The following is a 12928-nucleotide window of genomic DNA, read 5'->3' on the forward strand; positions in this document are numbered from 1 at the left end:
AAAAAAAAAATAAGTTTTACATTTCACCCGTTTGCTCTTTTATTGTGATTTGTTCATGTTTTGTCTGTAACAGCATTTTAAGAATGTGGCCACCCCCGATGTAGAACCATGCCCCCAATATGTACAAGGAAACCACCAAAGGCCAGCACTTTGGCGCCGGAGACGAGGAAAAAAAAATTCAGCATGGGAAGTTATGCAACATTTATCATTGATGAACAGGTCTGACAAAGAAGAATAATGGCATTCAAAGAAAGGACGATCAAGTGCTTCTGTCACGGTTGTTATTACAATAAGAGTCTGGCCTCTCTCTCTCTCTTTTTCTCAATCCAGTCTGAAGCCCATAAGAGAACAAAGAAGTACTGATGAATATAAATGAGGAACGCCATTTTGAAGAAGAAGAAAAGGCAGAATAGTGGCATAGTGAGGCGGTCCTTCTTAAAAAGTCCAAACTGGAGCCCAAAGGAGAAAAAAAATAATAATAATGCCCGCCAGCATCAGACCATAATCCCCCTCATGTTGCAAGTCCAGCGCTCTGACTGCTTCATGCACAGCGCCAATGGCCTCTGATCAATAATTTAGGACGTTTGCCGTGGGTGAGATCTGGGCAGCACAACATCATGAAGAAGAAATCTGAATCATGACAGCAACTTTAGTATGTCGAGGGCTGCATGAGTGCTGCCGGCGCTCTGGGCTGCGGTTCATCGATGGAAGCATGAAACCCCAGCATGCAATTTGAAAATGCATTCAATGTCAATCAATCGATCAATGTTTATTTATATAGCCCTAATCACAAGTGTCTCAAAGGGCTGCACAAGCCACAATGACAGCCTAGGTTCAGAGCCCACATCAGGGCAAGGAAAAACTCAACCCAATGGGATGACAATGAGAAACCTTGGAGAGGACCACGGATGTGGGGACAAAAGTCCAGTCCATAGTGGATCTAACATAGTAGTGAAAGTCCAGTCCATAGTGGATCTAACATAATAGTTAAGTTCAGTCCAGATTGGATCTAACATAGTAGTGAGAGTCCAGTCCATAGTGGATCCAACATAATAGTTAAGTTCAGTCCAGATTGGATCTAACATAGTAGTGAGAGTCCAGTCCATAGTGGATCTAACATAATAGTTAAGTTCAGTCCATAGTGGATCTAACATAGTAGTGAGAGTCCAGTCAATAGTGGATCTAACATAATAGTGAGAGTCCAGTCCATAGTGGATCTAACAGAATAGTGAGAGCCCAGTCCATAGTGGGTGGATCTAACAATAGAGAGAGTCCAGTCCATAGTGGGTGGATCTAACAGAATAGTGAGAGTCCAGTCCATAGGGGAGCTAACATAATAATGAGAGTCCAGTCCATAGTGGATCTAACATAATAGTGAGTCCAGTCCATAGTGGATCTAACATAATAGTTAAGTTCAGTCCATAGTGGATCTAACGTAATAGTTAAGTTCAGTCCATAGTGGATCTAACATAGTAGTGAGAGTCCAGTCCATAGTAGATCCAACATAATAGTGAAAGTCCAGTCCATAGTCGATCTAACATAATAGTGAGAGTCCAGTCCATAATGGGTCTAGCATAATATTGTGAGTTTAGTCCATAGTGGATCTAACATAATAGTGAGAGTCCAGTCCATAGTGGATCTAACAAAATAGTTAAGTTCAGTCCATAGTTGATCTAACATAGTAGTGAGAGTCCAGTCCATAGTGGATCTAACATAATAGTGAGAGTCCAGTCCATAGTGGATCAAACATAATAGTGAGTGCCAGTCCATAGTGGATCTAACATAATAGTGAGAGTCCAGTCCATAGTGGTTCTAGCATAATATTGTGAGAGTGCAGTCCATAGTGGATCTAACACAGTAGTGAGAATCAAGTCCATTGTGGATCTAGCATAATAGTGAGAGTCCAGTCCATAGTGGATCTAACATAGTAGTGGGAGTCCAGTCCAGTGTAGATCTAACATAATAGTGAGAGTCCAGTCCATAGTGGATCTAACATAATAGTGAGAGTCCAGTCCATAGTGGATCTAACATAATCGTGGGAGTCCAGTCCATAGTGGATCTAACATAATAGTGGGAGTCCAGTCCATAGTGGATCTAACATAATACTGTGAGAGTCCAGTCCATAGAGGATCTAACATAATACTGTGAGAGTCCAGTCCATAGAGGATCTAACATAATAGTGAGAGTCCAGTCCATAACGGGTCTAGCATAATATTGTGAGAGTTTAGTCCATAGTGGATCTAACATAATAGTGAGAGTCCAGTCCATAGTGGATCTAACATAATAGTTAAGTTCAGTCCATAGTTGATCTAACATAGTAGTGAGAGTCGGGTCCAGAGTGGATCTAACATAATAGTGAGAGTTCAGTCCAGAGTGGATCTAACGTAATAGTGAGAGTCCAGTCCATAGTGGATCTAACATAATAGTTCAGTCCATAGTTGATCTAACATAGTAGTGAGAGTCCAGTCCATAGTGGATCTAACATAATAGTTAAGTTCAGTCCATAGTTGATCTAACATAGTAGTGAGAGTCCGGTCCGGAGTGGATCTAACATAATAGTGAGAGTCCAGTCCAGAGTGGATCTAACGTAATAGTGAGAGTCCAGTCTATAGTGGATCTAACATAATAGTTAAGTTCAGTCCATAGTTGATCCAACATAGTAGTGAGAGTCCAGTCCATAGTGGATCTAACATAATAGTTAAGTTCAGTCCATAGTTGATCTAACATAGTAGTGAGAGTCCGGTCCGGAGTGGATCTAACATAATAGTGAGAGTCCAGTCCAGAGTGGATCTAACGTAATAGTGAGAGTCCAGTCCAGAGTGGATCTAACATAATAGTGAGAGTCCAGTCGATAGTGGATCTAGCAGGAGACCATCCCAAGCTTTCCACCATGATGAGCCAAAACACAGATAAGGTGATGCACGTAGGCAAGTATGCATCACCCACACCTGAAGCCAATTTAGCGTCCGCAGGAAGAAAGGAAGGCGAACAGGAACGCCATGTGTCCAACATCCACTCGTTGGAAAAGTATTCCAGTTACAACTTTTGCAACTCTACTCAATTCCATGCCGAAGAGGATGCTGTCAGTGGGTCTAAAAAAAAAATATATATATATATATATATAGTCATTCAACTTGACTAAAAATACTGGCAGCTCAGTTGGCAGAATTTTACCGTCAAACTAACAGCGGTGCCATTATTCCATTTACAGAAATATACTGTAAAAACGACGACTGGAGATTTTACGGTAAAAAAAAAAAAAAAGGAGAAACAGTGCAGTCGCCAGAAATGTTACTGTAAAAATACCAGTGGTACTGCTTTTCCATTTAGAGCAGGGGTGTCTAAGCTTTTTGACTGGTGGGCCGCTTTGGGATAAAAAAAAATTGAAAGCAGACTGCATGCAAAGCAACTATAATATATATATATATATATATATATATATATATATATATATATATATATATATATAGTACATATGCACATGCAAATATACACATACATATACAAATATATACATATACCTATGCACATATGTGCACCTATGCAAATATGAACATGCAAATATGCACACATAAAAATGCACATATGCACCTGCAAATATGCACATGTAAATATAAAGATGCATATACAAATATACACATGTAAATATAAACAGACATAACCAAATATACACATATAGTTATGCAACCATACACATATGCAAATATGAACATGCAAATATGCACCCATACATAAATACATATGTGCATAGACATATGCACATATACATATGTGCCTAAACATATGCACATATGCATATGCAAATATGCATATACTGTACATGTGCGTACATGCATGTGCTTATGTGCGTACACTGTATGCATATACTGTGAATATGCATATACGCATATACATATATACACACACATTATAATAATGTAATCAATACATGATTGATTATTTTTTCTGAATATTAAGAGTATGTAAAAGTTCAATCAAAAATATCAAGCAGCTAAAAGTCAAAACACGGATAAGAGTATGGAACGTGTTTTTCCCATCATGCCTTGCAATGGATTTAAATGGGTGTATGTACATATATATATATATATATATATATATATTTTTTTTTTTTATGGTAATGTGACTTTTTTGTATAATATCCACACAATTGAGTGAGCAGGTCGTGTTATGTGTGACCATGTGTGTTGACGTCTTGTGCTGGTTGACATTGTTTTATCTGCACTCTGACCAATAAAGGCTGTTTGCATTGGCTACATTTCAGATAGTCGTGTGTGTGTGCCATTTTGTTCCAGACCACAGCAAACATTACCTCGCTTGCCAAGGATTGTAATAAATCTATTAAGAGACACCCTGGCATTTCCTTTAACTTGGGACACACACATCTATACCTTTGACCATTAAAAGCCAGTCATCTCCAGTAGTTACTCACCTTCCGAGTAGGCTCTGATTTACTAATGTGTTTTTTTGTATTTTTAGTCGTAAATGGCTCTTTCACCATTTCAGGTTGCCGACCCCTGGCTTAGCTGTTTATAGCTCCTAGTAGCCTGCCGTGTTTACCTTAGGTAAAGACTTGACAGAAATAAAAAAAAAGACCAACTTTGTGTGTTTATTGGAGGACATTTAGATGCTAACTGGCTGTCTGCAATTTTAGACGCAAACCGATATCATCCGATACTTGTTTTTTTCTTATTTTTAAACCGATATCAGTATAAGATCTGGTCACCAGTAGTGAGAAGACATTGCAGATGCAAGGTGTGTACTCACGCACCGAAATTAAGTATTCCTATGTGGTGGCTGCACCGCAACAGAACTAACAAAACTCGGGGAAATCCAATTCATTAAAATGTGGACTTATTAATGAGATAACTCCCCTGTTTGCTTTCATTCCCGGAAAAAAAAACAAGCTTTAAAGACGCAGAATGAGAAAACAAATACAGCCGTCTGCCATTCTTTCTTAGTGGCGGAGAGATTGATGGCTTGGTGAATCAAACTTCAGATGATTGGATTGATTGAGAAGTTTATTGACATCTTAAAGAATTGATTCCATGCAATGCCGATTGTATTGTAACATATGTCCCGGCAAGAAATCTGCGTTCAAAGGACTCCGGCTTATTAGTGATTCCCAAAGCCCAAAAAAAGTCTGCGGGCTATAGAGCGTTTTCATTTCGGGCTCCAGTACTCTGGAATGCCCTCCCGGTAAAAGTTCGAGATGCCACCTCAGTAGAAGCATTTAAGTCTCACCTTAAAACTCATTTGTATACTCTAGCCTTTAAATAGACTCCCTTTTTAGACCAGTTGATCTGCCGTTTCTTTTATTTTTCTCCTATGTCCCACTCTCCCTTGTGGAGGGGGTCCGGTCCGATCCGGTGGCCATGTACTGCTCGCCTGTGTATCGGCTGGGGACATCTCTGCGCTGCTGATCCGCCTCTGCTTGGGATGTTTTCCTGCTGGCTCCGCTGTGAACGGGACTCTCGCTGCTGTGTTGGATCCGCTTTGGACTGGACTCTTGCGACTGTGTTGGATCCATTATGGATTGAACTTTCACAGCATCATGTTAGACCCGCTCGACATCCATTGCTTTCCTCCTCTCCAAGGTTCTCATAGTCATCATTGTCACCGACGTCCCACTGGGTGTGAGTTTTTCCTTGCCCTTATGTGGGCCTACCGAGGATGTCGTAGTGGTTTGTGCAGCCCTTTGAGACACTAGTGATTTAGGGCTATATAAGTAAACATTGATTGATTGATTGATAATGCTTTAAAAAGGCAAATGGATGGCACACAAAGCCAAAAGGCTCGTTTCCATTGTGGTCCATGAAATATTAATCACATTCGATACAATCAATAATAAAATATATGTAACCTGTAACATGTATATAAAAAATTACCTTAAAATCTAATCAAATCAAATTAACTTTATTTATACAGCACAGTGGAAGAGTGGCCGTGCGCAACCCGAGGGTCCCTGGTTCAAATCCCACCTAGTACCAACCTCGTCACGTCCGTTGTGTCCTGAGCAAGACACTTCACCCTTGCTCCTGATGGGTGCTGGTTGGCGCCTTGCATGGCAGCTCCCTCCATCAGTGTGTGAATGTGTGTGTGAATGGGTAAATGTGGAAGTAGTGTCAACGCGCTTTGAGTACCTTGAAGGTAGAAAAGCGCTATACAAGTACAACCCATTTATTTAAAATTTACCACAGGGGTAGCCAAAGTGCTGTACAATGGACAAGTTAAAAGGTAATACGAGAACCGAGCAAACAACACAACACAAACAGAACATGATAAAAAATAAATAAATAAAACATAAAAACAGGTTCACAGCAGGTGTATAATGGGGCGCCATTGCAGGATGTATATCACTCAGTGTTAAAAGCCAAGGAATAAAAGTATGTTTTTAAGAGCGATTTAAAAACAGGAAGACAGGAGGCTTGTCTAATACTCAGAGGTGGGTCGTTCCAGAGCTTGGGAGCAGCAGCAGCGAAAACTCTGTCACCTCTAAGCTTCAGCCTTGTGTCAGGGACCGTCAGTGGAAGCTGATCGGCTGATTTTAGGGATCGGGTGGGGCAGTAAGTCTGAAGGAGTTCGGAGAGATATGTTGGCGCGAGGTTGGGACGGCGTGGCGCGGTGGGAGAGTGGTCGTGTGCAACCCGAGGGTCCCTGGTTCAAATCCCACCTAGTACCAACTTCGTCACGTCCGTTGTGTCCTGAGCAAGACACTTCGCCCTTGCTCCTGATGGGTGCTGGTTGGCGCCTTGCATGGCAGCTCCCTCCATCAGTGTGTGAATGTGTGTGTGAATGGGTAAATGTGGAAGTAGTGTCAAAGCGCTTTGAGTACCTTGAAGGTAGAAAAGCGCTATACAAGTACAACCCATTTATCATTTATTATTTATTTAATATAGGGGTGATGTGCTCACGGCTGTGGGTCTGTGCTGGCAGACGAGCTGCAGGCGGGTGAGGGAGGCCTGGCTAATGCCTACATAAAAGGCATTGCAGTAGTCCAACCGATTCGAGTTAAAAGCGTGAATTAATTTCTCGAGATCATGTCCTGACAGAAGCGGTTTCACTTTCGCTATTCGGCGTAGTTGATAAAAGCTTTTTTGAACGATGCCGCTGATTTGTTTTTCGAATGAGTCAAACTTTACCCCCAGGTTTGTGACACAGTCGCTGAGATACGGGGTCAGAGTGCCGAGGTCAACGTTGAGCGACTTGGACCGAACAACATAACTTCTGTTTTGTCTTCATTTAGGCTAAGGAAGTTAGCTGAAAACTAGGCTTTGATGTTGTGCAGGCAGTCAATGAGACGTTGAACCGTGTTATTTTGTGCCATGGACTTGGAGAAGGAATTCGACCGTGTCCCTCGGGAAGTCCTGTGGGGAGTGCTCAGAGAGTATGGAGTATCGGACTGTCTTATTGTGGCGGTCCGCTCCCTGTACGATCAGTGCCAGAGCTTGGTCCGCATTGCCGGCAGTAAGTCGAACACATTTCCAGTGAGGGTTGGACTCCGCCAAGGCTGTCCTTTGTCACCGATTCTGTTCATAACTTTTATGGACAGAATTTCTAGGCGCAGTCAAGGCGTTGAGGGGTTCCGGTTTGGTGACCGCAGGATTAGGTCTCTGCTTTTTGCAGATGATGTGGTCCTGATGGCTTCATCTGACCGGGATCTTCAGCTCTCGCTGGATCGGTTCGCAGCCGAGTGTGAAGCAACCGGAATGAGAATCAGCACCTCCAAGTCCGAGTCCATGGTTCTCGCCCGGAAAAGGGTGGAATGCCATCTCCGGGTTGGGGAGGAGACCCTGCCCCAAGTGGAGGAGTTCAAGTACCTAGGAGTCATGTTCACGAGTGAGGGAAGAGTGGATCGTGAGATCGACAGGTGGATCGGTGCGGCGTCTTCAGTAATGCGGACGTTGTACCAATCCGTTGTGGTGAAGAAGGAGCTGAGCCGGAAGGCAAAGCTCTCAATTTACCGGTCGATCTACGTTCCCATCCTCACCTATGGTCATGAGCTTTGGGTCATGACCGAAAGGATAAGATCACGGGTACAAGCGGCCGAAATGAATTTCCTCCGCCGTGTGGCGGGTCTCTCCCTTAGAGATAGGGTGAGAAGCTCTGCCATCCGGGAGGAACTCAAAGTAAAGCCGCTGCTCCTCCACATCGAGAGGAGCCAGATGAGGTGGTTCGGGCATCTGGTCAGGATGCCACCCGAACGCCTCCCTAGGGAGGTGTTTAGGGCACGTCCAACCGGTAGGAGGCCACGGGGAAGACCCAGGACACGTTGGGAAGACTATGTCTCCCGGCTGGCCTGGGAACGCCTCGGGATCCCCCGGGAAGAGCTAGACGAAGTGGCTGGGGGGAGGGAAGTCTGGGTTTCCCTGCGACCCGACCTCGGATAAGCGGAAGATGATGGATGGATGGGAAAAGAGATCTGGAAATCATCGCCGTAAAAATGAAATGCAATACCATACTTCCTAAAATAGAACCAAGGGGAAGAAGGTAAAGCACAAATAAGATTGGGGCAAGGATTGAGCCCTGGGGGACCCCGTGTGGTAGAGGAGCTGTGGAAGACATAAAACTGTCTATTTTTACACAAAAACTCCTGTCGGCTAGGTACAACCGGAACCAGTGGAGGGCGGCGCCCAAAAAGTGGATAAATGATGTACATAGACACAGTATACATGTCAGGTGATTTGAAAAAATATATATACAAAAAATGGGGGGTATATACACTATGTATCAATAAATCAATCAATCAATGTTTATTTATATTGCCCTTAATCACAAGTGCCTCATAGGGCTGCAAAAGCCACGACAACATCCACTGTACAAAACCCATAAAAGGGCAAGGAAAACTCACAACTCAGTGGGACATCAATGTGGATGACTATAAGAAACCTTGGATAGGACCGCATATGTGGACAACCCCCCACCCCTCTCTAGGGGAGACCGGACACAATGGACGTCGAGTGGGTCTAACATAATATTGTGAAAGTCCAATCCATAGTGGATATAACATAATAGTGAGAGTCCAGTCCATGGTGGGGCCAGCAGGAGACGGGTCAGCTGCGTAGATATGTCCCCAACTGACGCACAGGCGAGTGGTCCAGCCCCGGTCCAGACTCTGGACAGCTAGCACTTCATCCGTGGCCACCAGACCTGTGCCACTATGACAGGGTCATGAAAACACATGACTCAGTAGAAGCATTTAAGTCCCATCTTGAAACACATTTGTTTACTCTAGCCTTGAAATAGACCCCTTTTAGACCAGTATATCTGCCGTTTCTTTTCTGCTCTGGCCTCCCTGTCCTTTGTGGAGAGTGGGGGGCACGGATTCTGTGAGGCGTTAGTTGTCCAAAGTCGGGATCCAGGGTGGACCACTCATCTGTGCATCAGTTGGGGACGTCTCTACGCTGCTGACTTGTCTCCGCTCGAGATGATCTCCTGCTGACCCCACTATAGACTGGACTTTTGCATTATTATGTAAGATCCACAATGGAATGGACTCTCGCATTATTTTGTTAGATCCACTATAAACTGGACTCTCGCATTATTTTAGATCCACTATAGACTGGACTCACTATTATGTTAGATCCACTATGGACTGGACTCTCGCATTATTATGTTAGATCCACTATAGACTGGACTCTCGCATTATTATGTTGGACCCACTATGGACTGGACTCTCGCATTATGTTAGACCCACTTTAGACTGGACTCTCGCATTATTATGTTAGATCCACTATAGACTGGACTCTCGCATTATTATGTTAGCCCCACTATAGACTGGACTCTCGCATTATTATGTTAGATCCACCATGGACTGGACTCTCGCATTATTATGTTAGATCCACTATGGACTGGACTCTCGCATTATTATGTTAGCCCCACTATAGACTGGACTCTCGCATTATTATGTTAGATCCACTATGGACTGGACTCTCGCATTATTATGTTAGATCCACTATAGACTGGACTCTCACATTATTATGTTAGATCCAATATAGACTGGACTCTCGCATTATTATGTTAGATCCACTATGGACTGGACTCTCGCATTATGTCAGATCCACTATAGACTGGACTCTCGTATTATTATGTTAGATCCACTATGGACTGGACTCTCGCATTATGTTAGATCCACTATAGACTGGACTATCGCATTATGTTACATCCACTATGGACTGGACTCTCGCATTATTATGTTAGATCCACTATGGACTGGACTCTCACTATTATTTTAGATCCATTATGGACTGGGCTTTTACAATATTATGTCAGACCCACTCGACCCCACATCTGCGGTCCTTTCCAAGGTTTGTCATCGTCATTCTCATCGACATCCCACTGGGTTGTGAGTTTTTCCTTGCCCTTATATGGGCGCTGAACCACGGATGTCGTTGTGGCTTGTGCAGCCCTTTGAGACACTAGTGATTTAGGGCTGGATAAATAAACATTGATTGATTTTTTTTGACATAATCATAACACAAGGGCGTTTAGTAAGAGAGCATTTTGTACTCCATCATCCCAGGAAGAACTATTAGTGGAAATATTTTATTTATAGATCTGTATCGCTCTGGAATAACTTGCCTCGAATTTGCACTGGCATTGAAGTAAACAGGTTTTTAAAAGGAAAGTCATATTTTATCTCAGTCTGTAAACTAGTTTGCTTGTTGATTTCTGTTTGGTTTTGTATTGTGTAGTTATATTTATATGGTAATATTCATTATGTGACTGTAAAAAATTGCTTGCTTGTTTTCTTATTGATGCTTTTAATTTTTTTCTGTAATGTGTAGTTATATTTATATGCTTTTAATTGTAATTGTGTTGAGTTTGTGGACCCCGGGAAGACTAGTGGGTTGTTGTGGCAACCATCTAATGAGGATCCTTGATAAAAAAAAAATCAAAAATCAAATCAAATAAATGCAGAAATCCTGCCCCAAAAATCGAGTTTTATTATTGATGCTGGTTATTGTTTTTAATGCTATGTTGTCCTATATACAACCTGGGTTGTATATTTAAAGGTTGCCTCTATTCCTTTTTTCTATCTGTAGTTATCATTATGTATATGTATTGTTGCATTTGAACAACTGTATTGTTGATAATCGAGGTAAATTACTGGTATTGTTCATTTTCGATAGCGCTATTTCTATTGGTATTTGTATTGCTCCAGTTTTGGTGTAAAATTGCTCATTGTTATTTCTGTATTATTATTTATTTCGCTAATAGCTTCTTTTCTATCAATTTTACCATCATTTGTACATGTTTTATGTGCTGGTGTTGTTCTATTGTTGTTGTTTTTATTGTGTTTGCTGGTTGTTTTTGTCTCTCTGTCTAATCCCCCGCTTATTCCCACAATTTCGCCCTCTGTCTTCCTTTTTCTCTCTTTCTATCCCCTCCTGTTTCTATCCCCTAGTGTTTCTATTCCCTCCTGCACCAAATGATAATATAAATACGTTAAATAAAGTCAAATTCAAATAAGGCAACAATAGGAGTATCTTACAATTCTCTTTTGTTAAGTAAGTCTGAACAGCCGATACAGGCAATCCACTATATGATTTCCCTGAGAACCTGGACAGGGCACAAAAAAAAAAAAAAAAAAAAATCAATAAAAAAAGTTTTACCCTAAATCAGGGTTCAGCACCCAGCGGCTCTCGAGCCACATGAGGCTCTTTAGTGCCGCCTTAGTGACTCCTTGGAGCATTAAAAAAAAATAAAAAAAAGATTTTTTGTTTTTTTTTGTTTCAGTATGTTTTTTGTTTGGGGACAAACATGACACAACACTTCCCAATTGTTAAAAAGCCCACTGTTTAATATGTTTGTGTGTATTTGGTGAGCATTCTTTTGTCCTACTAATTTCGGCGGTTCTTGAACTCACCTACGTGTGTCTCATTTTGTCAACCGAATGTTTTATACTGTGCGTGAATGCATAATGGTGCGCTTTGTTGATGTTATTGACTTGTTGGAGTGCTAATCAGGCATATTTGGTCAGTGCATGACTGCAAGCTAATCAATGCTAACATGCTATTTGGGCTAGCTGTATGTACATAATGCATCATTATGCCACATTTGTAGGTATATTTGAGGTCATTTAATATTCTTTACTTTCATCCTCTTTATATATAATTTAGTTTTGCATGTCTCGTGACACATTATCTGTATTTAATGTTGGCTGCATTTCAGACAGTTGTTTGTGTGCCATGTTGTTCCAGACCACAGCAAACATTACCGAGCTTGCTAAAAATGTTAATTAATTTATTAAAAGAAGACAGCCTGCTGTTTCCTTTAACTTGGGGACACACATCTATACTTTTTTGGACATTAAAAGCCAGTAATTTCCAGGGGTTATCTCAGCTTCTGAGTAACCTCCGATTTACTAATGGTTTCTAATGTTGTAAAAATGTGTGGAATAAATATTACATTTTTAACATTCCTGTCAACGAAGATTTGCTTCAGCCTGCGACACATAGCCATTTTGATAGTAGGCTGATATAGCTAACAAAGACACTTTCGTCATGTGTTGACTTCTTTATGGTTTTTCATTTTTTGCGGCTCCAGACTGATTATTTTTTGTATTTTTGGTCCAATATGGCTCTTTCAACGTTTTGGGTTGCCGACCCCTGCCTTAGTGTGTCTCATTTTGTCAACCTAGTGTTTTATACTGTGCGTAAATGCATAAAATGTGCGCTTTGTTGATGTTATTGACTTCTATACCTTTTTGGACATTAAAAGCCAGTAATTTCCAGGAGTTATCTCACCTTCTGAGTAGCCTCTGATTTATTAATGGGTTTCTAATGTGTAGAATAAATATTACATTTTGACATTTCTGTCAACGAAGATTTGCTTCAGCCTGCGACACATAGTCATTTTGATAGTAGGCTGATACAGCTAACAGACACTTACGTCATGTGTTGATTTCTTTATGGTTTTTTATTTGTTG

The 12928-nt window shown here is 41.6% G+C and overlaps 1 protein-coding gene across 1 annotated transcript in view; it reads left to right on the forward strand.

The window, feature by feature from the left end:
- The window catches only part of LOC133569299 (cadherin-12-like), a 343124-nt gene that overhangs the window by 295308 nt on the left and 34888 nt on the right, over window positions 1-12928 (forward strand). The gene's annotated exons all lie outside the window — the stretch shown is intronic.

Source organism: Nerophis ophidion, linkage group LG15 (genome assembly GCF_033978795.1).
Source record: "Nerophis ophidion isolate RoL-2023_Sa linkage group LG15, RoL_Noph_v1.0, whole genome shotgun sequence".
NCBI classification, from domain to species: domain Eukaryota; kingdom Metazoa; phylum Chordata; class Actinopteri; order Syngnathiformes; family Syngnathidae; genus Nerophis; species Nerophis ophidion.